Source organism: Lampris incognitus, chromosome 3, assembly GCF_029633865.1.
Source record: "Lampris incognitus isolate fLamInc1 chromosome 3, fLamInc1.hap2, whole genome shotgun sequence".
NCBI classification, from domain to species: domain Eukaryota; kingdom Metazoa; phylum Chordata; class Actinopteri; order Lampriformes; family Lampridae; genus Lampris; species Lampris incognitus.
Genome location: NC_079213.1, coordinates 48,297,736 through 48,324,401, shown reverse-complemented (window position 1 = coordinate 48,324,401; position 26,666 = coordinate 48,297,736).

Below are 26,666 nucleotides of genomic sequence, written 5' to 3'. Positions count from 1 at the left end.
TCTCGCCATGGGAAAATGGCTTTCTTGAGAAAGCATATTCTGGTCGAGAAATGGTGTTTTAAACAATAAAAACGACTCCCAGCCTAATTTAGTTCACATTTTTACTTTTGTTAACCTAGCCCGTATTCATAACGCACTAAACCTTTTTATCGCGTTAAACGCCTTTTCTCGACAACAAAAGCACAATTTCATCAGAAACAAACAAAACAAGAAAAATGAATCTATTCAACAAGTCTGCAACACATCCTTAAGAGTTACATGATTTCAACCAATGTCAATGTGTAATTTCCCCAGTTCTGATCATTGTTTAGGTTGTTGGTAGCTTGGTCCAATGCCAAAACACAGTGAAATCTCTTTATGGCTTTAAACGCGTTTTCTCCTCGAGAGAAACATGATTTCACTAAAAACGATATAGTTCAAACATGCCTGTTGTAACTGTCTGCAAACACTCAGAGCCTTAAAATAGGGTTTTCACCAATGTGTTTTTTGGTGAGAAACCTTCTATTTCAAGGTTCGGTGCGTTATCAGACACGTACAATATGTATTTTTTGTGTTTCTGATGAAATCCCTCCTTTTAATGCATTTTCTCACAGAAAATGAGTCTCTCGCCATGGGAAAATGGCCTTCTTGAGAAAGCATATTCTGGTCGAGAAATGGTGTTTTAAACAATAAAAACGACTCCCGGCCTTATTTAGTTCACATTTTTACTTTTGGTAACGTAGCCCGTATTCATAACGCACTAAACCTTTTTATCGCGTTAAACGCCTTTTCTCGACAACAAAAGCACAATTTCATCAGAAACAAACAAAACAAGAAAAATGAATCTATTCAACAAGTCTGCAACACATCTTTAAGAGTTACATGATTTCACCCAATGTCAATGTGTAATTTCTCCAGTTCTGATCATTGTTTAGGTTGTTGGTAGCTTGGTCCAATGCCAAAATACAGCGAAATCTTTTTATGGCTTTAAACGCGTTTTCTCCTCGAGAGAAACATGATTTCACTAAAAACGTTATAGTTTAAACATGCCTGTTGTACATGTTTGCAAACACTCAGAGCCTTAAAGTACGGTTTTCATCAATGTGGTTTTTGGTGAAAAACCTTCTATTTCAAGGTTCTGTGCGTTTTCAGACACGTACAATATGTATTTTTTGTGTTTCTGATGAAATCCCTCCTTTTAATGCATTTTCTCACAGAAAATGAGTCTCTCGCCATGGGAAAATGGCGTTCTTGAGAAAGCATATTCTGGTCGAGAAATGGTGTTTTAAACAATAAAAACGACTCCCGGCCTTATTTAGTTCACATTTTTACTTTTGGTAACGTAGCCCGTATTCATAACGCACTAAACCTTTTTATCGCGTTAAACGCCTTTTCTCGACAACAAAAGCACAATTTCATCAGAAACAAACAAAACAAGAAAAATGAATCTATTCAACAAGTCTGCAACACATCCTTAAGAGTTATATGATTTCACCCAATGTCAATGTGTAATTTCTCCAGTTCTGATCATTGTTTAGGTTGTTGGTAGCTTGGTCCAATGCCAAAACAGAGTGAAATCTTTTTATGGCTTTAAACGCGTTTTCTCCTTGAGAGAAACATGATTTCACTGAAAACGTTATAGTTTAAACATGCCTGTTGTACATGATGCAAACACTCAGAGCCTTAAAGTACGGATTTCATCAATGTGGTTTTTGGTGAGAAACCTTCTATTTCAAGGTTCTGTGCGTTTTCAGACACGTACAATATGTATTTTTTGTGTTTCTGATGAAATCCCTCCTTTTAATGCATTTTCTCACAGAAAGTGAGTCTCTTGCCATGGGAAAATGGCTTTCTTGAGAAAGCATATTCTGGTCGAGAAATGGTGTTTTAAACAATAAAAACGACTCCCGGCCTTATTTAGTTCACATTTTTACTTTTGTTAACCTAGCCCGTATTCATAACGCACTAAACCTTTTTATCGCGTTAAACGCCTTTTCTCGACAAGAAAAGCACAATTTCATCAGAAACAAACAAAACAAGAAAAATGAATCTATTCAACAAGTCTGCAACATATTCTTAAGAGTTACATGCTTTCACCCAATGTCAATGTGTAATTTCTCCAGTTCTGATCATTGTTTAGGTTGTTGGTAGCTTGGTCCAATGCCAAAACACAGTGAAATCTCTTTATGGCTTTAAACGCGTTTTCTCCTCGAGAGAAACATGATTTCACTAAAAACGTTATAGTTTAAACATGCCTGTTGTAACTGTCTGCAAACACTCAGAGCCTTAAAGTACGGTTTTCACCAATGTGTTTTTTGGTGAGAAACCTTCTATTTCAAGGTTCTGTGCGTTTTCAGACATGTACAATATGTATTTTTTGTGTTTCTGATGAAATCCCTCCTTTTAATGCTTTTTTTCACAGAAAATGAGTCTCTCGCCATGGGAAAATGGCGTTCTTGAGAAAGCATATTCTGGTCGAGAAATGGTGTTTTAAACAATAAAAACGACTCCCGGCCTTATTTAGTTCACATTTTTACTTTTGTTAACCTAGCCCGTATTCATAACGCACTAAACCTTTTTATCGCGTTAAACGCCTTTTCTCGACAAGAAAAGCACAATTTCATCAGAAACAAACAAAAAAAGAAAAATGAATCTATTCAACAAGTCTGCAACATATTCTTAAGAGTTACATGCTTTCACCCAATGTCAATGTGTAATTTCTCCAGTTCTGATCATTGTTTAGGTTGTTGGTAGCTTGGTCCAATGCCAAAACACAGTGAAATCTCTTTATGGCTTTAAACGCGTTTTCTCCTCGAGAGAAACATGATTTCACTAAAAACGTTATAGTTTAAACATGCCTGTTGTAACTGTCTGCAAACACTCAGAGCCTTAAAGTACGGTTTTCACCAATGTGTTTTTTGGTGAGAAACCTTCTATTTCAAGGTTCTGTGCGTTATCAGACACGTACAATATGTATTTTTTGTGTTTCTGATGAAATCCCTCCTTTTAATGCATTTTCTCACAGAAAATGAGTCTCTCGCCATGGGAAAATGGCCTTCTTGAGAAAGCATATTCTGGTCGAGAAATGGTGTTTTAAACAATAAAAACGACTCCCGGCCTTATTTAGTTCACATTTTTACTTTTGGTAACGTAGCCCGTATTCATAACGCACTAAACCTTTTTATCGCGTTAAACGCCTTTTCTCGACAAGAAAAGCACAATTTCATCAGAAACAAACAAAACAAGAAAAATGAATCTATTCAACAAGTCTGCAACACATCTTTAAGAGTTACATGATTTCACCCAATGTCAATGTGTAATTTCTCCAGTTCTGATCATTGTTTAGGTTGTTGGTAGCTTGGTCCAATGCCAAAATACAGCGAAATCTTTTTATGGCTTTAAACGCGTTTTCTCCTCGAGAGAAACATGATTTCACTAAAAACGTTATAGTTTAAACATGCCTGTTGTACATGTTTGCAAACACTCAGAGCCTTAAAGTACGGTTTTGACCAATGTGTTTTTTGGTGAGAAACCTTCTATTTCAAGGTTCTGTGCGTTTTCAGACATGTACAATATGTATTTTTTGTGTTTCTGATGAAATCCCTCCTTTTAATGCTTTTTTTCACAGAAAATGAGTCTCTCGCCATGGGAAAATGGCGTTCTTGAGAAAGCATATTCTGGTCGAGAAATGGTGTTTTAAACAATAAAAACGACTCCCGGCCTTATTTAGTTCACATTTTTACTTTTGGTAACGTAGCCCGTATTCATAACGTACTAAACCTTTTTATCGCGTTAAACGCCTTTTCTCGACAACAAAAGCACAATTTCATCAGAAACAAACAAAACAAGAAAAATGAATCTATTCAACAAGTCTGCAACACATCCTTAAGAGTTACATGATTTCAACCAATGTCAATGTGTAATTTCCCCAGTTCTGATCATTGTTTAGGTTGTTGGTAGCTTGGTCCAATGCCAAAACACAGTAAATCTGTTTATGGCTTTAAACGCGTTTTCTCCTCGAGAGAAACATGATTTCACTAAAAACGATATAGTTCAAACATGCCTGTTGTAACTGTCTTCAAACACTCAGAGCCTTAAAGTAGGGTTTTCACCAATGTGTTTTTTGGTGAGAAACCTTCTATTTCAAGGTTCGGTGCGTTATCAGACACGTACAATATGTATTTTTTGTGTTTCTGATGAAATCCCTCCTTTTAATGCATTTTCTCACAGAAAATGAGTCTCTCGCCATGGGAAAATGGCTTTCTTGAGAAAGCATATTCTGGTCGAGAAATGGTGTTTTAAACAATAAAAACGACTCCCGGCCTTATTTAGTTCACATTTTTACTTTTGGTAACGTAGCCCGTATTCATAACGCACTAAACCTTTTTATCGCGTTAAACGCCTTTTCTCGACAAGAAAAGCACAATTTCATCAGAAACAAACAAAACAAGAAAAATGAATCTATTCAACAAGTCTGCAACACATCTTTAAGAGTTACATGATTTCACCCAATGTCAATGTGTAATTTCTCCAGTTCTGATCATTGTTTAGGTTGTTGGTAGCTTGGTCCAATGCCAAAATACAGCGAAATCTTTTTATGGCTTTAAACGCGTTTTCTCCTCGAGAGAAACATGATTTCACTAAAAACGTTATAGTTTAAACATGCCTGTTGTACATGTTTGCAAACACTCAGAGCCTTAAAGTACGGTTTTCATCAATGTGGTTTTTGGTGAAAAACCTTCTATTTCAAGGTTCTGTGCGTTTTCAGACACGTACAATATGTATTTTTTGTGTTTCAGATGAAATCCCTCCTTTTAATGCATTTTCTCACAGAAAATGAGTCTCTCGCCATGGGAAAATGGCTTTCTTGAGAAAGCATATTCTGGTCGAGAAATGGTGTTTTAAACAATAAAAACGACTCCCGGCCTTATTTAGTTCACATTTTTACTTTTGGTAACGTAGCCCGTATTCATAACGTACTAAACCTTTTTATCGCGTTAAACGCCTTTTCTCGACAAGAAAAGCACAATTTCATCAGAAACAAACAAAACAAGAAAAATGAATCTATTCAACAAGTCTGCAACACATCCTTAAGAGTTACATGATTTCAACCAATGTCAATGTGTAATTTCCCCAGTTCTGATCATTGTTTAGGTTGTTGGTAGCTTGGTCCAATGCCAAAACACAGTAAATCTGTTTATGGCTTTAAACGCGTTTTCTCCTCGAGAGAAACATGATTTCACTAAAAACGATATAGTTCAAACATGCCTGTTGTAACTGTCTTCAAACACTCAGAGCCTTGAAGTAGGGTTTTCACCAATGTGTTTTTTGGTGAGAAACCTTCTATTTCAAGGTTCGGTGCGTTATCAGACACGTACAATATGTATTTTTTGTGTTTCTGATGAAATCCCTCCTTTTAATGCATTTTCTCACAGAAAATGAGTCTCTCGCCATGGGAAAATGGCTTTCTTGAGAAAGCATATTCTGGTCGAGAAATGGTGTTTTAAACAATAAAAACGACTCCCAGCCTAATTTAGTTCACATTTTTACTTTTGTTAACCTAGCCCGTATTCATAACGCACTAAACCTTTTTATCGCGTTAAACGCCTTTTCTCGACAACAAAAGCACAATTTCATCAGAAACAAACAAAACAAGAAAAATGAATCTATTCAACAAGTCTGCAACACATCCTTAAGAGTTACATGATTTCAACCAATGTCAATGTGTAATTTCCCCAGTTCTGATCATTGTTTAGGTTGTTGGTAGCTTGGTCCAATGCCAAAACACAGTGAAATCTCTTTATGGCTTTAAACGCGTTTTCTCCTCGAGAGAAACATGATTTCACTAAAAACGATATAGTTCAAACATGCCTGTTGTAACTGTCTGCAAACACTCAGAGCCTTAAAATAGGGTTTTCACCAATGTGTTTTTTGGTGAGAAACCTTCTATTTCAAGGTTCGGTGCGTTATCAGACACGTACAATATGTATTTTTTGTGTTTCTGATGAAATCCCTCCTTTTAATGCATTTTCTCACAGAAAATGAGTCTCTCGCCATGGGAAAATGGCCTTCTTGAGAAAGCATATTCTGGTCGAGAAATGGTGTTTTAAACAATAAAAACGACTCCCGGCCTTATTTAGTTCACATTTTTACTTTTGGTAACGTAGCCCGTATTCATAACGCACTAAACCTTTTTATCGCGTTAAACGCCTTTTCTCGACAAGAAAAGCACAATTTCATCAGAAACAAACAAAACAAGAAAAATGAATCTATTCAACAAGTCTGCAACACATCTTTAAGAGTTACATGATTTCACCCAATGTCAATGTGTAATTTCTCCAGTTCTGATCATTGTTTAGGTTGTTGGTAGCTTGGTCCAATGCCAAAATACAGCGAAATCTTTTTATGGCTTTAAACGCGTTTTCTCCTCGAGAGAAACATGATTTCACTAAAAACGTTATAGTTTAAACATGCCTGTTGTACATGTTTGCAAACACTCAGAGCCTTAAAGTACGGTTTTCATCAATGTGGTTTTTGGTGAAAAACCTTCTATTTCAAGGTTCTGTGCGTTTTCAGACACGTACAATATGTATTTTTTGTGTTTCTGATGAAATCCCTCCTTTTAATGCATTTTCTCACAGAAAATGAGTCTCTCGCCATGGGAAAATGGCTTTCTTGAGAAAGCATATTCTGGTCGAGAAATGGTGTTTTAAACAATAAAAACGACTCCCGGCCTTATTTAGTTCACATTTTTACTTTTGGTAACGTAGCCCGTATTCATAACGCACTAAACCTTTTTATCGCGTTAAACGCCTTTTCTCGACAACAAAAGCACAATTTCATCAGAAACAAACAAAACAAGAAAAATGAATCTATTCAACAAGTCTGCAACACATCCTTAAGAGTTATATGATTTCACCCAATGTCAATGTGTAATTTCTCCAGTTCTGATCATTGTTTAGGTTGTTGGTAGCTTGGTCCAATGCCAAAACAGAGTGAAATCTTTTTATGGCTTTAAACGCGTTTTCTCCTTGAGAGAAACATGATTTCACTGAAAACGTTATAGTTTAAACATGCCTGTTGTACATGATGCAAACACTCAGAGCCTTAAAGTACGGATTTCATCAATGTGGTTTTTGGTGAGAAACCTTCTATTTCAAGGTTCTGTGCGTTTTCAGACACGTACAATATGTATTTTTTGTGTTTCTGATGAAATCCCTCCTTTTAATGCATTTTCTCACAGAAAGTGAGTCTCTTGCCATGGGAAAATGGCTTTCTTGAGAAAGCATATTCTGGTCGAGAAATGGTGTTTTAAACAATAAAAACGACTCCCGGCCTTATTTAGTTCACATTTTAACTTTTGTTAACCTAGCCCGTATTCATAACGCACTAAACCTTTTTACCGCGTTAAACGCCTTTTTTCGACAACAAAAGCACAATTTCATCAAAAACAAACAAAACAAGAAAAATGAATCTATTCAACAAGTCTGCAACACATCCTTAAGAGTTACATGATTTCACCCAATGTCAATGTGTAATTTCTCCAGTTCTGATCATTGTTTAGGTTGTTGGCAGCTTGGTCCAATGCCAAAACACAGTGAAATCTTTTTATGGCTTTAAACGCGTTTTCTCCTCGAGAGAAACATGATTTCACTAAAAACGTTATAGTTTAAACATGCCTGTTGTACATGTTTGCAAACACTCAGAGCCTTAAAGTACGGTTTTCATCAATGTGGTTTTTGGTGAAAAACCTTCTATTTCAAGGTTCTGTGCGTTTTCAGACACGTACAATATGTATTTTTTGTGTTTCTGATGAAATCCCTCCTTTTAATGCATTTTCTCACAGAAAATGAGTCTCTCGCCATGGGAAAATGGCTTTCTTGAGAAAGCATATTCTGGTCGAGAAATGGTGTTTTAAACAATAAAAACGACTCCCGGCCTTATTTAGTTCACATTTTTACTTTTGGTAACGTAGCCCGTATTCATAACGCACTAAACCTTTTTATCGCGTTAAACGCCTTTTCTCGACAACAAAAGCACAATTTCATCAGAAACAAACAAAACAAGAAAAATGAATCTATTCAACAAGTCTGCAACACATCCTTAAGAGTTATATGATTTCACCCAATGTCAATGTGTAATTTCTCCAGTTCTGATCATTGTTTAGGTTGTTGGTAGCTTGGTCCAATGCCAAAACAGAGTGAAATCTTTTTATGGCTTTAAACGCGTTTTCTCCTTGAGAGAAACATGATTTCACTGAAAACGTTATAGTTTAAACATGCCTGTTGTACATGATGCAAACACTCAGAGCCTTAAAGTACGGATTTCATCAATGTGGTTTTTGGTGAGAAACCTTCTATTTCAAGGTTCTGTGCGTTTTCAGACACGTACAATATGTATTTTTTGTGTTTCTGATGAAATCCCTCCTTTTAATGCATTTTCTCACAGAAAGTGAGTCTCTTGCCATGGGAAAATGGCTTTCTTGAGAAAGCATATTCTGGTCGAGAAATGGTGTTTTAAACAATAAAAACGACTCCCGGCCTTATTTAGTTCACATTTTAACTTTTGTTAACCTAGCCCGTATTCATAACGCACTAAACCTTTTTACCGCGTTAAACGCCTTTTTTCGACAACAAAAGCACAATTTCATCAAAAACAAACAAAACAAGAAAAATGAATCTATTCAACAAGTCTGCAACACATCCTTAAGAGTTACATGATTTCACCCAATGTCAATGTGTAATTTCTCCAGTTCTGATCATTGTTTAGGTTGTTGGCAGCTTGGTCCAATGCCAAAACACAGTGAAATCTTTTTATGGCTTTAAACGCGTTTTCTCCTCGAGAAAAACATGATTTCACTAAAAACGTTATAGTTTAAACATGCCTGTTGTACATGTCTGCAAACACTCAGAGCCTTAAAGTACGGCTTTCACCAATGTGATTTTTGGTGAGAAACCTTCTATTTCAAGGTTCTGTGCGTTTTCAGACATGTACAATATGTATTTTTTGTGTTTCTGATGAAATCCCTCCTTTTAATGCATTTTCTCACAGAAAATGAGTCTCTCGCCATGGGAAAATGGCGTTCTTGAGAAAGCATATTCTGGTCGAGAAATGGTGTTTTAAACAATAAAAACGACTCCCGGCCTTATTTAGTTCACATTTTTACTTTTGTTAACCTAGCCCGTATTCATAACGCACTAAACCTTTTTATCGCGTTAAACGCCTTTTCTCGACAAGAAAAGCACAATTTCATCAGAAACAAACAAAACAAGAAAAATGAATCTATTCAACAAGTCTGCAACATATTCTTAAGAGTTACATGCTTTCACCCAATGTCAATGTGTAATTTCTCCAGTTCTGATCATTGTTTAGGTTGTTGGTAGCTTGGTCCAATGCCAAAACACAGTGAAATCTCTTTATGGCTTTAAACGCGTTTTCTCCTCGAGAGAAACATGATTTCACTAAAAACGTTATAGTTTAAACATGCCTGTTGTAACTGTCTGCAAACACTCAGAGCCTTAAAGTACGGTTTTCACCAATGTGTTTTTTGGTGAGAAACCTTCTATTTCAAGGTTCTGTGCGTTTTCAGACATGTACAATATGTATTTTTTGTGTTTCTGATGAAATCCCTCCTTTTAATGCTTTTTTTCACAGAAAATGAGTCTCTCGCCATGGGAAAATGGCGTTCTTGAGAAAGCATATTCTGGTCGAGAAATGGTGTTTTAAACAATAAAAACGACTCCCGGCCTTATTTAGTTCACATTTTTACTTTTGTTAACCTAGCCCGTATTCATAACGCACTAAACCTTTTTATCGCGTTAAACGCCTTTTCTCGACAAGAAAAGCACAATTTCATCAGAAACAAACAAAACAAGAAAAATGAATCTATTCAACAAGTCTGCAACATATTCTTAAGAGTTACATGCTTTCACCCAATGTCAATGTGTAATTTCTCCAGTTCTGGTCATTGTTTAGGTTGTTGGTAGCTTGGTCCAATGCCAAAACACAGTGAAATCTCTTTATGGCTTTAAACGCGTTTTCTCCTCGAGAGAAACATGATTTCACTAAAAACGTTATAGTTTAAACATGCCTGTTGTAACTGTCTGCAAACACTCAGAGCCTTAAAGTACGGTTTTCACCAATGTGTTTTTTGGTGAGAAACCTTCTATTTCAAGGTTCTGTGCGTTTTCAGACATGTACAATATGTATTTTTTGTGTTTCTGATGAAATCCCTCCTTTTAATGCTTTTTTTCACAGAAAATGAGTCTCTCGCCATGGGAAAATGGCCTTCTTGAGAAAGCATATTCTGGTCGAGAAATGGTGTTTTAAACAATAAAAACGACTCCCGGCCTTATTTAGTTCACATTTTTACTTTTGTTAACCTAGCCCGTATTCATAACGCACTAAACCTTTTTATCGCGTTAAACGCCTTTTCTCGACAAGAAAAGCACAATTTCATCAGAAACAAACAAAACAAGAAAAATGAATCTATTCAACAAGTCTGCAACATATTCTTAAGAGTTACATGCTTTCACCCAATGTCAATGTGTAATTTCTCCAGTTCTGATCATTGTTTAGGTTGTTGGTAGCTTGGTCCAATGCCAAAACACAGTGAAATCTCTTTATGGCTTTAAACGCGTTTTCTCCTCGAGAGAAACATGATTTCACTAAAAACGTTATAGTTTAAACATGCCTGTTGTAACTGTCTGCAAACACTCAGAGCCTTAAAGTACGGTTTTCACCAATGTGTTTTTTGGTGAGAAACCTTCTATTTCAAGGTTCTGTGCGTTATCAGACACGTACAATATGTATTTTTTGTGTTTCTGATGAAATCCCTCCTTTTAATGCATTTTCTCACAGAAAATGAGTCTCTCGCCATGGGAAAATGGCCTTCTTGAGAAAGCATATTCTGGTCGAGAAATGGTGTTTTAAACAATAAAAACGACTCCCGGCCTTATTTAGTTCACATTTTTACTTTTGGTAACGTAGCCCGTATTCATAACGCACTAAACCTTTTTATCGCGTTAAACGCCTTTTCTCGACAAGAAAAGCACAATTTCATCAGAAACAAACAAAACAAGAAAAATGAATCTATTCAACAAGTCTGCAACACATCTTTAAGAGTTACATGATTTCACCCAATGTCAATGTGTAATTTCTCCAGTTCTGATCATTGTTTAGGTTGTTGGTAGCTTGGTCCAATGCCAAAATACAGCGAAATCTTTTTATGGCTTTAAACGCGTTTTCTCCTCGAGAGAAACATGATTTCACTAAAAACGTTATAGTTTAAACATGCCTGTTGTACATGTTTGCAAACACTCAGAGCCTTAAAGTACGGTTTTGACCAATGTGTTTTTTGGTGAGAAACCTTCTATTTCAAGGTTCTGTGCGTTTTCAGACATGTACAATATGTATTTTTTGTGTTTCTGATGAAATCCCTCCTTTTAATGCTTTTTTTCACAGAAAATGAGTCTCTCGCCATGGGAAAATGGCGTTCTTGAGAAAGCATATTCTGGTCGAGAAATGGTGTTTTAAACAATAAAAACGACTCCCGGCCTTATTTAGTTCACATTTTTACTTTTGGTAACGTAGCCCGTATTCATAACGTACTAAACCTTTTTATCGCGTTAAACGCCTTTTCTCGACAAGAAAAGCACAATTTCATCAGAAACAAACAAAACAAGAAAAATGAATCTATTCAACAAGTCTGCAACACATCCTTAAGAGTTACATGATTTCAACCAATGTCAATGTGTAATTTCCCCAGTTCTGATCATTGTTTAGGTTGTTGGTAGCTTGGTCCAATGCCAAAACACAGTAAATCTGTTTATGGCTTTAAACGCGTTTTCTCCTCGAGAGAAACATGATTTCACTAAAAACGATATAGTTCAAACCTGCCTGTTGTAACTGTCTTCAAACACTCAGAGCCTTAAAGTAGGGTTTTCACCAATGTGTTTTTTGGTGAGAAACCTTCTATTTCAAGGTTCGGTGCGTTATCAGACACGTACAATATGTATTTTTTGTGTTTCTGATGAAATCCCTCCTTTTAATGCATTTTCTCACAGAAAATGAGTGTCTCGCCATGGGAAAATGGCTTTCTTGAGAAAGCATATTCTGGTCGAGAAATGGTGTTTTAAACAATAAAAACGACTCCCGGCCTTATTTAGTTCACATTTTTACTTTTGGTAACGTAGCCCGTATTCATAACGCACTAAACCTTTTTATCGCGTTAAACGCCTTTTCTCGACAAGAAAAGCACAATTTCATCAGAAACAAACAAAACAAGAAAAATGAATCTATTCAACAAGTCTGCAACACATCTTTAAGAGTTACATGATTTCACCCAATGTCAATGTGTAATTTCTCCAGTTCTGATCATTGTTTAGGTTGTTGGTAGCTTGGTCCAATGCCAAAATACAGCGAAATCTTTTTATGGCTTTAAACGCGTTTTCTCCTCGAGAGAAACATGATTTCACTAAAAACGTTATAGTTTAAACATGCCTGTTGTACATGTTTGCAAACACTCAGAGCCTTAAAGTACGGTTTTGACCAATGTGTTTTTTGGTGAGAAACCTTCTATTTCAAGGTTCTGTGCGTTTTCAGACATGTACAATATGTATTTTTTGTGTTTCTGATGAAATCCCTCCTTTTAATGCTTTTTTTCACAGAAAATGAGTCTCTCGCCATGGGAAAATGGCGTTCTTGAGAAAGCATATTCTGGTCGAGAAATGGTGTTTTAAACAATAAAAACGACTCCCGGCCTTATTTAGTTCACATTTTTACTTTTGGTAACGTAGCCCGTATTCATAACGTACTAAACCTTTTTATCGCGTTAAACGCCTTTTCTCGACAACAAAAGCACAATTTCATCAGAAACAAACAAAACAAGAAAAATGAATCTATTCAACAAGTCTGCAACACATCCTTAAGAGTTACATGATTTCAACCAATGTCAATGTGTAATTTCCCCAGTTCTGATCATTGTTTAGGTTGTTGGTAGCTTGGTCCAATGCCAAAACACAGTAAATCTGTTTATGGCTTTAAACGCGTTTTCTCCTCGAGAGAAACATGATTTCACTAAAAACGATATAGTTCAAACCTGCCTGTTGTAACTGTCTTCAAACACTCAGAGCCTTAAAGTAGGGTTTTCACCAATGTGTTTTTTGGTGAGAAACCTTCTATTTCAAGGTTCGGTGCGTTATCAGACACGTACAATATGTATTTTTTGTGTTTCTGATGAAATCCCTCCTTTTAATGCATTTTCTCACAGAAAATGAGTGTCTCGCCATGGGAAAATGGCTTTCTTGAGAAAGCATATTCTGGTCGAGAAATGGTGTTTTAAACAATAAAAACGACTCCCGGCCTTATTTAGTTCACATTTTTACTTTTGGTAACGTAGCCCGTATTCATAACGCACTAAACCTTTTTATCGCGTTAAACGCCTTTTCTCGACAAGAAAAGCACAATTTCATCAGAAACAAACAAAACAAGAAAAATGAATCTATTCAACAAGTCTGCAACACATCTTTAAGAGTTACATGATTTCACCCAATGTCAATGTGTAATTTCTCCAGTTCTGATCATTGTTTAGGTTGTTGGTAGCTTGGTCCAATGCCAAAATACAGCGAAATCTTTTTATGGCTTTAAACGCGTTTTCTCCTCGAGAGAAACATGATTTCACTAAAAACGTTATAGTTTAAACATGCCTGTTGTACATGTTTGCAAACACTCAGAGCCTTAAAGTACGGTTTTCATCAATGTGGTTTTTGGTGAAAAACCTTCTATTTCAAGGTTCTGTGCGTTTTCAGACACGTACAATATGTATTTTTTGTGTTTCTGATGAAATCCCTCCTTTTAATGCATTTTCTCACAGAAAATGAGTCTCTCGCCATGGGAAAATGGCTTTCTTGAGAAAGCATATTCTGGTCGAGAAATGGTGTTTTAAACAATAAAAACGACTCCCGGCCTTATTTAGTTCACATTTTTACTTTTGGTAACGTAGCCCGTATTCATAACGTACTAAACCTTTTTATCGCGTTAAACGCCTTTTCTCGACAAGAAAAGCACAATTTCATCAAAAACAAACAAAACAAGAAAAATGAATCTATTCAACAAGTCTGCAACACATCCTTAAGAGTTACATGATTTCAACCAATGTCAATGTGTAATTTCCCCAGTTCTGATCATTGTTTAGGTTGTTGGTAGCTTGGTCCAATGCCAAAACACAGTAAATCTGTTTATGGCTTTAAACGCGTTTTCTCCTCGAGAGAAACATGATTTCACTAAAAACGATATAGTTCAAACATGCCTGTTGTAACTGTCTTCAAACACTCAGAGCCTTGAAGTAGGGTTTTCACCAATGTGTTTTTTGGTGAGAAACCTTCTATTTCAAGGTTCGGTGCGTTATCAGACACGTACAATATGTATTTTTTGTGTTTCTGATGAAATCCCTCCTTTTAATGCATTTTCTCACAGAAAATGAGTCTCTCGCCATGGGAAAATGGCTTTCTTGAGAAAGCATATTCTGGTCGAGAAATGGTGTTTTAAACAATAAAAACGACTCCCAGCCTAATTTAGTTCACATTTTTACTTTTGTTAACCTAGCCCGTATTCATAACGCACTAAACCTTTTTATCGCGTTAAACGCCTTTTCTCGACAACAAAAGCACAATTTCATCAGAAACAAACAAAACAAGAAAAATGAATCTATTCAACAAGTCTGCAACACATCCTTAAGAGTTACATGATTTCAACCAATGTCAATGTGTAATTTCCCCAGTTCTGATCATTGTTTAGGTTGTTGGTAGCTTGGTCCAATGCCAAAACACAGTGAAATCTCTTTATGGCTTTAAACGCGTTTTCTCCTCGAGAGAAACATGATTTCACTAAAAACGATATAGTTCAAACATGCCTGTTGTAACTGTCTGCAAACACTCAGAGCCTTAAAATAGGGTTTTCACCAATGTGTTTTTTGGTGAGAAACCTTCTATTTCAAGGTTCGGTGCGTTATCAGACACGTACAATATGTATTTTTTGTGTTTCTGATGAAATCCCTCCTTTTAATGCATTTTCTCACAGAAAATGAGTCTCTCGCCATGGGAAAATGGCCTTCTTGAGAAAGCATATTCTGGTCGAGAAATGGTGTTTTAAACAATAAAAACGACTCCCGGCCTTATTTAGTTCACATTTTTACTTTTGGTAACGTAGCCCGTATTCATAACGCACTAAACCTTTTTATCGCGTTAAACGCCTTTTCTCGACAAGAAAAGCACAATTTCATCAGAAACAAACAAAACAAGAAAAATGAATCTATTCAACAAGTCTGCAACACATCTTTAAGAGTTACATGATTTCACCCAATGTCAATGTGTAATTTCTCCAGTTCTGATCATTGTTTAGGTTGTTGGTAGCTTGGTCCAATGCCAAAATACAGCGAAATCTTTTTATGGCTTTAAACGCGTTTTCTCCTCGAGAGAAACATGATTTCACTAAAAACGTTATAGTTTAAACATCCCTGTTGTACATGTTTGCAAACACTCAGAGCCTTAAAGTACGGTTTTCATCAATGTGGTTTTTGGTGAAAAACCTTCTATTTCAAGGTTCTGTGCGTTTTCAGACACGTACAATATGTATTTTTTGTGTTTCTGATGAAATCCCTCCTTTTAATGCATTTTCTCACAGAAAATGAGTCTCTCGCCATGGGAAAATGGCTTTCTTGAGAAAGCATATTCTGGTCGAGAAATGGTGTTTTAAACAATAAAAACGACTCCCGGCCTTATTTAGTTCACATTTTTACTTTTGGTAACGTAGCCCGTATTCATAACGCACTAAACCTTTTTATCGCGTTAAACGCCTTTTCTCGACAACAAAAGCACAATTTCATCAGAAACAAACAAAACAAGAAAAATGAATCTATTCAACAAGTCTGCAACACATCCTTAAGAGTTATATGATTTCACCCAATGTCAATGTGTAATTTCTCCAGTTCTGATCATTGTTTAGGTTGTTGGTAGCTTGGTCCAATGCCAAAACAGAGTGAAATCTTTTTATGGCTTTAAACGCGTTTTCTCCTTGAGAGAAACATGATTTCACTGAAAACGTTATAGTTTAAACATGCCTGTTGTACATGATGCAAACACTCAGAGCCTTAAAGTACGGATTTCATCAATGTGGTTTTTGGTGAGAAACCTTCTATTTCAAGGTTCTGTGCGTTTTCAGACACGTACAATATGTATTTTTTGTGTTTCTGATGAAATCCCTCCTTTTAATGCATTTTCTCACAGAAAGTGAGTCTCTTGCCATGGGAAAATGGCTTTCTTGAGAAAGCATATTCTGGTCGAGAAATGGTGTTTTAAACAATAAAAACGACTCCCGGCCTTATTTAGTTCACATTTTTACTTTTGTTAACCTAGCCCGTATTCATAACGCACTAAACCTTTTTATCGCGTTAAACGCCTTTTCTCGACAAGAAAAGCACAATTTCATCAGAAACAAACAAAACAAGAAAAATGAATCTATTCAACAAGTCTGCAACATATTCTTAAGAGTTACATGCTTTCACCCAATGTCAATGTGTAATTTCTCCAGTTCTGATCATTGTTTAGGTTGTTGGTAGCTTGGTCCAATGCCAAAATACAGCGAAATCTTTTTATGGCTTTAAACGCGTTTTCTCCTCGAGAGAAACATGATTTCACTAAAAACGTTATAGTTTAAACATGCCTGTTGTACATGTTTGCAAACACTCAGAGCCTTAAAGTACGGTTTTGACCAATGTGTTTTTTGGTGAGAAACCTTCTATTTCAAGGTTCTGTGCGTTTTCAGACATGTACAATATGTATTTTTTGTGTTTCTGATGAAATCCCTCCTTTTAATGCTTTTTTTCACAGAAAATGAGTCTCTCGCCATGGGAAAATGGCGTTCTTGAGAAAGCATATTCTGGTCGAGAAATGGTGTTTTAAACAATAAAAACGACTCCCGGCCTTATTTAGTTCACATTTTTACTTTTGGTAACGTAGCCCGTATTCATAACGTACTAAACCTTTTTATCGCGTTAAACGCCTTTTCTCGACAACAAAAGCACAATTTCATCAGAAACAAACAAAACAAGAAAAATGAATCTATTCAACAAGTCTGCAACACATCCTTAAGAGTTACATGATTTCAACCAATGTCAATGTGTAATTTCCCCAGTTCTGATCATTGTTTAGGTTGTTGGTAGCTTGGTCCAATGCCAAAACACAGTAAATCTGTTTATGGCTTTAAACGCGTTTTCTCCTCGAGAGAAACATGATTTCACTAAAAACGATATAGTTCAAACCTGCCTGTTGTAACTGTCTTCAAACACTCAGAGCCTTAAAGTAGGGTTTTCACCAATGTGTTTTTTGGTGAGAAACCTTCTATTTCAAGGTTCGGTGCGTTATCAGACACGTACAATATGTATTTTTTGTGTTTCTGATGAAATCCCTCCTTTTAATGCATTTTCTCACAGAAAATGAGTCTCTCGCCATGGGAAAATGGCTTTCTTGAGAAAGCATATTCTGGTCGAGAAATGGTGTTTTAAACAATAAAAACGACTCCCGGCCTTATTTAGTTCACATTTTTACTTTTGGTAACGTAGCCCGTATTCATAACGCACTAAACCTTTTTATCGCGTTAAACGCCTTTTCTCGACAAGAAAAGCACAATTTCATCAGAAACAAACAAAACAAGAAAAATGAATCTATTCAACAAGTCTGCAACACATCTTTAAGAGTTACATGATTTCACCCAATGTCAATGTGTAATTTCTCCAGTTCTGATCATTGTTTAGGTTGTTGGTAGCTTGGTCCAATGCCAAAATACAGCGAAATCTTTTTATGGCTTTAAACGCGTTTTCTCCTCGAGAGAAACATGATTTCACTAAAAACGTTATAGTTTAAACATGCCTGTTGTACATGTTTGCAAACACTCAGAGCCTTAAAGTACGGTTTTCATCAATGTGGTTTTTGGTGAAAAACCTTCTATTTCAAGGTTCTGTGCGTTTTCAGACACGTACAATATGTATTTTTTGTGTTTCTGATGAAATCCCTCCTTTTAATGCATTTTCTCACAGAAAATGAGTCTCTCGCCATGGGAAAATGGCTTTCTTGAGAAAGCATATTCTGGTCGAGAAATGGTGTTTTAAACAATAAAAACGACTCCCGGCCTTATTTAGTTCACATTTTTACTTTTGGTAACGTAGCCCGTATTCATAACGTACTAAACCTTTTTATCGCGTTAAACGCCTTTTCTCGACAAGAAAAGCACAATTTCATCAGAAACAAACAAAACAAGAAAAATGAATCTATTCAACAAGTCTGCAACACATCCTTAAGAGTTACATGATTTCAACCAATGTCAATGTGTAATTTCCCCAGTTCTGATCATTGTTTAGGTTGTTGGTAGCTTGGTCCAATGCCAAAACACAGTAAATCTGTTTATGGCTTTAAACGCGTTTTCTCCTCGAGAGAAACATGATTTCACTAAAAACGATATAGTTCAAACATGCCTGTTGTAACTGTCTTCAAACACTCAGAGCCTTGAAGTAGGGTTTTCACCAATGTGTTTTTTGGTGAGAAACCTTCTATTTCAAGGTTCGGTGCGTTATCAGACACGTACAATATGTATTTTTTGTGTTTCTGATGAAATCCCTCCTTTTAATGCATTTTCTCACAGAAAATGAGTCTCTCGCCATGGGAAAATGGCTTTCTTGAGAAAGCATATTCTGGTCGAGAAATGGTGTTTTAAACAATAAAAACGACTCCCAGCCTAATTTAGTTCACATTTTTACTTTTGTTAACCTAGCCCGTATTCATAACGCACTAAACCTTTTTATCGCGTTAAACGCCTTTTCTCGACAACAAAAGCACAATTTCATCAGAAACAAACAAAACAAGAAAAATGAATCTATTCAACAAGTCTGCAACACATCCTTAAGAGTTACATGATTTCAACCAATGTCAATGTGTAATTTCCCCAGTTCTGATCATTGTTTAGGTTGTTGGTAGCTTGGTCCAATGCCAAAACACAGTGAAATCTCTTTATGGCTTTAAACGCGTTTTCTCCTCGAGAGAAACATGATTTCACTAAAAACGATATAGTTCAAACATGCCTGTTGTAACTGTCTGCAAACACTCAGAGCCTTAAAATAGGGTTTTCACCAATGTGTTTTTTGGTGAGAAACCTTCTATTTCAAGGTTCGGTGCGTTATCAGACACGTACAATATGTATTTTTTGTGTTTCTGATGAAATCCCTCCTTTTAATGCATTTTCTCACAGAAAATGAGTCTCTCGCCATGGGAAAATGGCCTTCTTGAGAAAGCATATTCTGGTCGAGAAATGGTGTTTTAAACAATAAAAACGACTCCCGGCCTTATTTAGTTCACATTTTTACTTTTGGTAACGTAGCCCGTATTCATAACGCACTAAACCTTTTTATCGCGTTAAACGCCTTTTCTCGACAAGAAAAGCACAATTTCATCAGAAACAAACAAAACAAGAAAAATGAATCTATTCAACAAGTCTGCAACACATCTTTAAGAGTTACATGATTTCACCCAATGTCAATGTGTAATTTCTCCAGTTCTGATCATTGTTTAGGTTGTTGGTAGCTTGGTCCAATGCCAAAATACAGCGAAATCTTTTTATGGCTTTAAACGCGTTTTCTCCTCGAGAGAAACATGATTTCACTAAAAACGTTATAGTTTAAACATGCCTGTTGTACATGTTTGCAAACACTCAGAGCCTTAAAGTACGGTTTTCATCAATGTGGTTTTTGGTGAAAAACCTTCTATTTCAAGGTTCTGTGCGTTTTCAGACACGTACAATATGTATTTTTTGTGTTTCTGATGAAATCCCTCCTTTTAATGCATTTTCTCACAGAAAATGAGTCTCTCGCCATGGGAAAATGGCTTTCTTGAGAAAGCATATTCTGGTCGAGAAATGGTGTTTTAAACAATAAAAACGACTCCCGGCCTTATTTAGTTCACATTTTTACTTTTGGTAACGTAGCCCGTATTCATAACGCACTAAACCTTTTTATCGCGTTAAACGCCTTTTCTCGACAACAAAAGCACAATTTCATCAGAAACAAACAAAACAAGAAAAATGAATCTATTCAACAAGTCTGCAACACATCCTTAAGAGTTATATGATTTCACCCAATGTCAATGTGTAATTTCTCCAGTTCTGATCATTGTTTAGGTTGTTGGTAGCTTGGTCCAATGCCAAAACAGAGTGAAATCTTTTTATGGCTTTAAACGCGTTTTCTCCTTGAGAGAAACATGATTTCACTGAAAACGTTATAGTTTAAACATGCCTGTTGTACATGATGCAAACACTCAGAGCCTTAAAGTACGGATTTCATCAATGTGGTTTTTGGTGAGAAACCTTCTATTTCAAGGTTCTGTGCGTTTTCAGACACGTACAATATGTATTTTTTGTGTTTCTGATGAAATCCCTCCTTTTAATGCATTTTCTCACAGAAAGTGAGTCTCTTGCCATGGGAAAATGGCTTTCTTGAGAAAGCATATTCTGGTCGAGAAATGGTGTTTTAAACAATAAAAACGACTCCCGGCCTTATTTAGTTCACATTTTTACTTTTGTTAACCTAGCCCGTATTCATAACGCACTAAACCTTTTTATCGCGTTAAACGCCTTTTCTCGACAAGAAAAGCACAATTTCATCAGAAACAAACAAAACAAGAAAAATGAATCTATTCAACAAGTCTGCAACATATTCTTAAGAGTTACATGCTTTCACCCAATGTCAATGTGTAATTTCTCCAGTTCTGATCATTGTTTAGGTTGTTGGTAGCTTGGTCCAATGCCAAAACACAGTGAAATCTCTTTATGGCTTTAAACGCGTTTTCTCCTCGAGAGAAACATGATTTCACTAAAAACGTTATAGTTTAAACATGCCTGTTGTAACTGTCTGCAAACACTCAGAGCCTTAAAGTACGGTTTTCACCAATGTGTTTTTTGGTGAGAAACCTTCTATTTCAAGGTTCTGTGCGTTTTCAGACATGTACAATATGTATTTTTTGTGTTTCTGATGAAATCCCTCCTTTTAATGCTTTTTTTCACAGAAAATGAGTCTCTCGCCATGGGAAAATGGCGTTCTTGAGAAAGCATATTCTGGTCGAGAAATGGTGTTTTAAACAATAAAAACGACTTCCGGCCTTATTTAGTTCACATTTTTACTTTTGGTAACGTAGCCCGTATTCATAACGCACTAAACCTTTTTATCGCGTTAAACGCCTTTTCTCGACAACAAAAGCACAATTTCATCAGAAACAAACAAAACAAGAAAAATGAATCTATTCAACAAGTCTGCAACACATCCTTAAGAGTTACATGATTTCAACCAATGTCAATGTGTAATTTCCCCAGTTCTGATCATTGTTTAGGTTGTTGGTAGCTTGGTCCAATGCCAAAACACAGTGAAATCTCTTTATGGCTTTAAACGCGTTTTCTCCTCGAGAGAAACATGATTTCACTAAAAACGATATAGTTCAAACATGCCTGTTGTAACTGTCTGCAAACACTCAGAGCCTTAAAGTAGGGTTTTCACCAATGTGTTTTTTGGTGAGAAACCTTCTATTTCAAGGTTCGGTGCGTTATCAGACACGTACAATATGTATTTTTTGTGTTTCTGATGAAATCCCTCCTTTTAATGCATTTTCTCACAGATAATGAGTCTCTCGCCATGGGAAAATGGCCTTCTTGAGAAAGCATATTCTGGTCGAGAAATGGTGTTTTAAACAATAAAAACGACTCCCGGCCTTATTTAGTTCACATTTTTACTTTTGGTAACGTAGCCCGTATTCATAACGCACTAAACCTTTTTATCGCGTTAAACGCCTTTTCTCGACAAGAAAAGCACAATTTCATCAGAAACAAACAAAACAAGAAAAATGAATCTATTCAACAAGTCTGCAACACATCTTTAAGAGTTACATGATTTCACCCAATGTCAATGTGTAATTTCTCCAGTTCTGATCATTGTTTAGGTTGTTGGTAGCTTGGTCCAATGCCAAAATACAGCGAAATCTTTTTATGGCTTTAAACGCGTTTTCTCCTCGAGAGAAACATGATTTCACTAAAAACGTTATAGTTTAAACATGCCTGTTGTACATGTTTGCAAACACTCAGAGCCTTAAAGTACGGTTTTGACCAATGTGTTTTTTGGTGAGAAACCTTCTATTTCAAGGTTCTGTGCGTTTTCAGACATGTACAATATGTATTTTTTGTGTTTCTGATGAAATCCCTCCTTTTAATGCTTTTTTTCACAGAAAATGAGTCTCTCGCCATGGGAAAATGGCGTTCTTGAGAAAGCATATTCTGGTCGAGAAATGGTGTTTTAAACAATAAAAACGACTCCCGGCCTTATTTAGTTCACATTTTTACTTTTGGTAACGTAGCCCGTATTCATAACGTACTAAACCTTTTTATCGCGTTAAACGCCTTTTCTCGACAAGAAAAGCACAATTTCATCAGAAACAAACAAAACAAGAAAAATGAATCTATTCAACAAGTCTGCAACACATCCTTAAGAGTTACATGATTTCAACCAATGTCAATGTGTAATTTCTCCAGTTCTGATCATTGTTTAGGTTGTTGGTAGCTTGGTCCAATGCCAAAACAGAGTGAAATCTTTTTATGGCTTTAAACGCGTTTTCTCCTTGAGAGAAACATGATTTCACTGAAAACGTTATAGTTTAAACATGCCTGTTGTACATGATGCAAACACTCAGAGCCTTAAAGTACGGATTTCATCAATGTGGTTTTTGGTGAGAAACCTTCTATTTCAAGGTTCTGTGCGTTTTCAGACACGTACAATATGTATTTTTTGTGTTTCTGATGAAATCCCTCCTTTTAATGCATTTTCTCACAGAAAGTGAGTCTCTTGCCATGGGAAAATGGCTTTCTTGAGAAAGCATATTCTGGTCGAGAAATGGTGTTTTAAACAATAAAAACGACTCCCGGCCTTATTTAGTTCACATTTTTACTTTTGTTAACCTAGCCCGTATTCATAACGCACTAAACCTTTTTATCGCGTTAAACGCCTTTTCTCGACAAGAAAAGCACAATTTCATCAGAAACAAACAAAACAAGAAAAATGAATCTATTCAACAAGTCTGCAACATATTCTTAAGAGTTACATGCTTTCACCCAATGTCAATGTGTAATTTCTCCAGTTCTGATCATTGTTTAGGTTGTTGGTAGCTTGGTCCAATGCCAAAACACAGTGAAATCTCTTTATGGCTTTAAACGCGTTTTCTCCTCGAGAGAAACATGATTTCACTAAAAACGTTATAGTTTAAACATGCCTGTTGTAACTGTCTGCAAACACTCAGAGCCTTAAAGTACGGTTTTCACCAATGTGTTTTTTGGTGAGAAACCTTCTATTTCAAGGTTCTGTGCGTTTTCAGACATGTACAATATGTATTTTTTGTGTTTCTGATGAAATCCCTCCTTTTAATGCTTTTTTTCACAGAAAATGAGTCTCTCGCCATGGGAAAATGGCGTTCTTGAGAAAGCATATTCTGGTCGAGAAATGGTGTTTTAAACAATAAAAACGACTTCCGGCCTTATTTAGTTCACATTTTTACTTTTGGTAACGTAGCCCGTATTCATAACGCACTAAACCTTTTTATCGCGTTAAACGCCTTTTCTCGACAACAAAAGCACAATTTCATCAGAAACAAACAAAACAAGAAAAATGAATCTATTCAACAAGTCTGCAACACATCCTTAAGAGTTACATGATTTCAACCAATGTCAATGTGTAATTTCCCCAGTTCTGATCATTGTTTAGGTTGTTGGTAGCTTGGTCCAATGCCAAAACACAGTGAAATCTCTTTATGGCTTTAAACGCGTTTTCTCCTCGAGAGAAACATGATTTCACTAAAAACGTTATAGTTTAAACATGCCTGTTGTACATGTTTGCAAACACTCAGAGCCTTAAAGTACGGTTTTGACCAATGTGTTTTTTGGTGAGAAACCTTCTATTTCAAGGTTCTGTGCGTTTTCAGACATGTACAATATGTATTTTTTGTGTTTCTGATGAAATCCCTCCTTTTAATGCTTTTTTTCACAGAAAATGAGTCTCTCGCCATGGGAAAATGGCGTTCTTGAGAAAGCATATTCTGGTCGAGAAATGGTGTTTTAAACAATAAAAACGACTCCCGGCCTTATTTAGTTCACATTTTTACTTTTGGTAACGTAGCCCGTATTCATAACGTACTAAACCTTTTTATCGCGTTAAACGCCTTTTCTCGACAAGAAAAGCACAATTTCATCAGAAACAAACAAAACAAGAAAAATGAATCTATTCAACAAGTCTGCAACACATCCTTAAGAGTTACATGATTTCAACCAATGTCAATGTGTAATTTCCCCAGTTCTGATCATTGTTTAGGTTGTTGGTAGCTTGGTCCAATGCCAAAACACAGTAAATTTGTTTATGGCTTTAAACGCGTTTTCTCCTCGAGAGAAACATGATTTCACTAAAAACGATATAGTTCAAACATGCCTGTTGTAACTGTCTTCAAACACTCAGAGCCTTAAAGTAGGGTTTTCACCAATGTGTTTTTTGGTGAGAAACCTTCTATTTCAAGGTTCGGTGCGTTATCAGACACGTACAATATGTATTTTTTGTGTTTCTGATGAAATCCCTCCTTTTAATGCATTTTCTCACAGAAAATGAGTCTCTCGCCATGGGAAAATGGCTTTCTTGAGAAAGCATATTCTGGTCGAGAAATGGTGTTTTAAACAATAAAAACGACTCCCAGCCTAATTTAGTTCACATTTTTACTTTTGTTAACCTAGCCCGTATTCATAACGCACTAAACCTTTTTATCGCGTTAAACGCCTTTTCTCGACAAGAAAAGCACAATTTCATCAGAAACAAACAAAACTAGAAAAATGAATCTATTCAACAAGTCTGCAACACATCCTTAAGAGTTACATGATTTCAACCAATGTCAATGTGTAATTTCCCCAGTTCTGATCATTGTTTAGGTTGTTGGTAGCTTGGTCCAATGCCAAAACACAGTGAAATCTCTTTATGGCTTTAAACGCGTTTTCTCCTCGAGAGAAACATGATTTCACTAAAAACGATATAGTTCAAACATGCCTGTTGTAACTGTCTGCAAACACTCAGAGCCTTAAAATAGGGTTTTCACCAATGTGTTTTTTGGTGAGAAACCTTCTATTTCAAGGTTCGGTGCGTTATCAGACACGTACAATATGTATTTTTTGTGTTTCTGATGAAATCCCTCCTTTTAATGCATTTTCTCACAGAAAATGAGTCTCTCGCCATGGGAAAATGGCCTTCTTGAGAAAGCATATTCTGGTCGAGAAATGGTGTTTTAAACAATAAAAACGACTCCCGGCCTTATTTAGTTCACATTTTTACTTTTGGTAACGTAGCCCGTATTCATAACGCACTAAACCTTTTTATCGCGTTAAACGCCTTTTCTCGACAAGAAAAGCACAATTTCATCAGAAACAAACAAAACAAGAAAAATGAATCTATTCAACAAGTCTGCAACACATCTTTAAGAGTTACATGCTTTCACCCAATGTCAATGTGTAATTTCTCCAGTTCTGATCATTGTTTAGGTTGTTGGTAGCTTGGTCCAATGCCAAAACACAGTGAAATCTCTTTATGGCTTTAAACGCGTTTTCTCCTCGAGAGAAACATGATTTCACTAAAAACGTTATAGTTTAAACATGCCTGTTGTAACTGTCTGCAAACACTCAGAGCCTTAAAGTACGGTTTTCACCAATGTGTTTTTTGGTGAGAAACCTTCTATTTCAAGGTTCTGTGCGTTTTCAGACATGTACAATATGTATTTTTTGTGTTTCTGATGAAATCCCTCCTTTTAATGCTTTTTTTCACAGAAAATGAGTCTCTCGCCATGGGAAAATGGCGTTCTTGAGAAAGCATATTCTGGTCGAGAAATGGTGTTTTAAACAATAAAAACGACTTCCGGCCTTATTTAGTTCACATTTTTACTTTTGGTAACGTAGCCCGTATTCATAACGCACTAAACCTTTTTATCGCGTTAAACGCCTTTTCTCGACAACAAAAGCACAATTTCATCAGAAACAAACAAAACAAGAAAAATGAATCTATTCAACAAGTCTGCAACACATCCTTAAGAGTTACATGATTTCAACCAATGTCAATGTGTAATTTCCCCAGTTCTGATCATTGTTTAGGTTGTTGGTAGCTTGGTCCAATGCCAAAACACAGTGAAATCTCTTTATGGCTTTAAACGCGTTTTCTCCTCGAGAGAAACATGATTTCACTAAAAACGATATAGTTCAAACATGCCTGTTGTAACTGTCTGCAAACACTCAGAGCCTTAAAGTAGGGTTTTCACCAATGTGTTTTTTGGTGAGAAACCTTCTATTTCAAGGTTCGGTGCGTTATCAGACACGTACAATATGTATTTTTTGTGTTTCTGATGAAATCCCTCCTTTTAATGCATTTTCTCACAGAAAATGAGTCTCTCGCCATGGGAAAATGGCCTTCTTGAGAAAGCATATTCTGGTCGAGAAATGGTGTTTTAAACAATAAAAACGACTCCCGGCCTTATTTAGTTCACATTTTTACTTTTGGTAACGTAGCCCGTATTCATAACGCACTAAACCTTTTT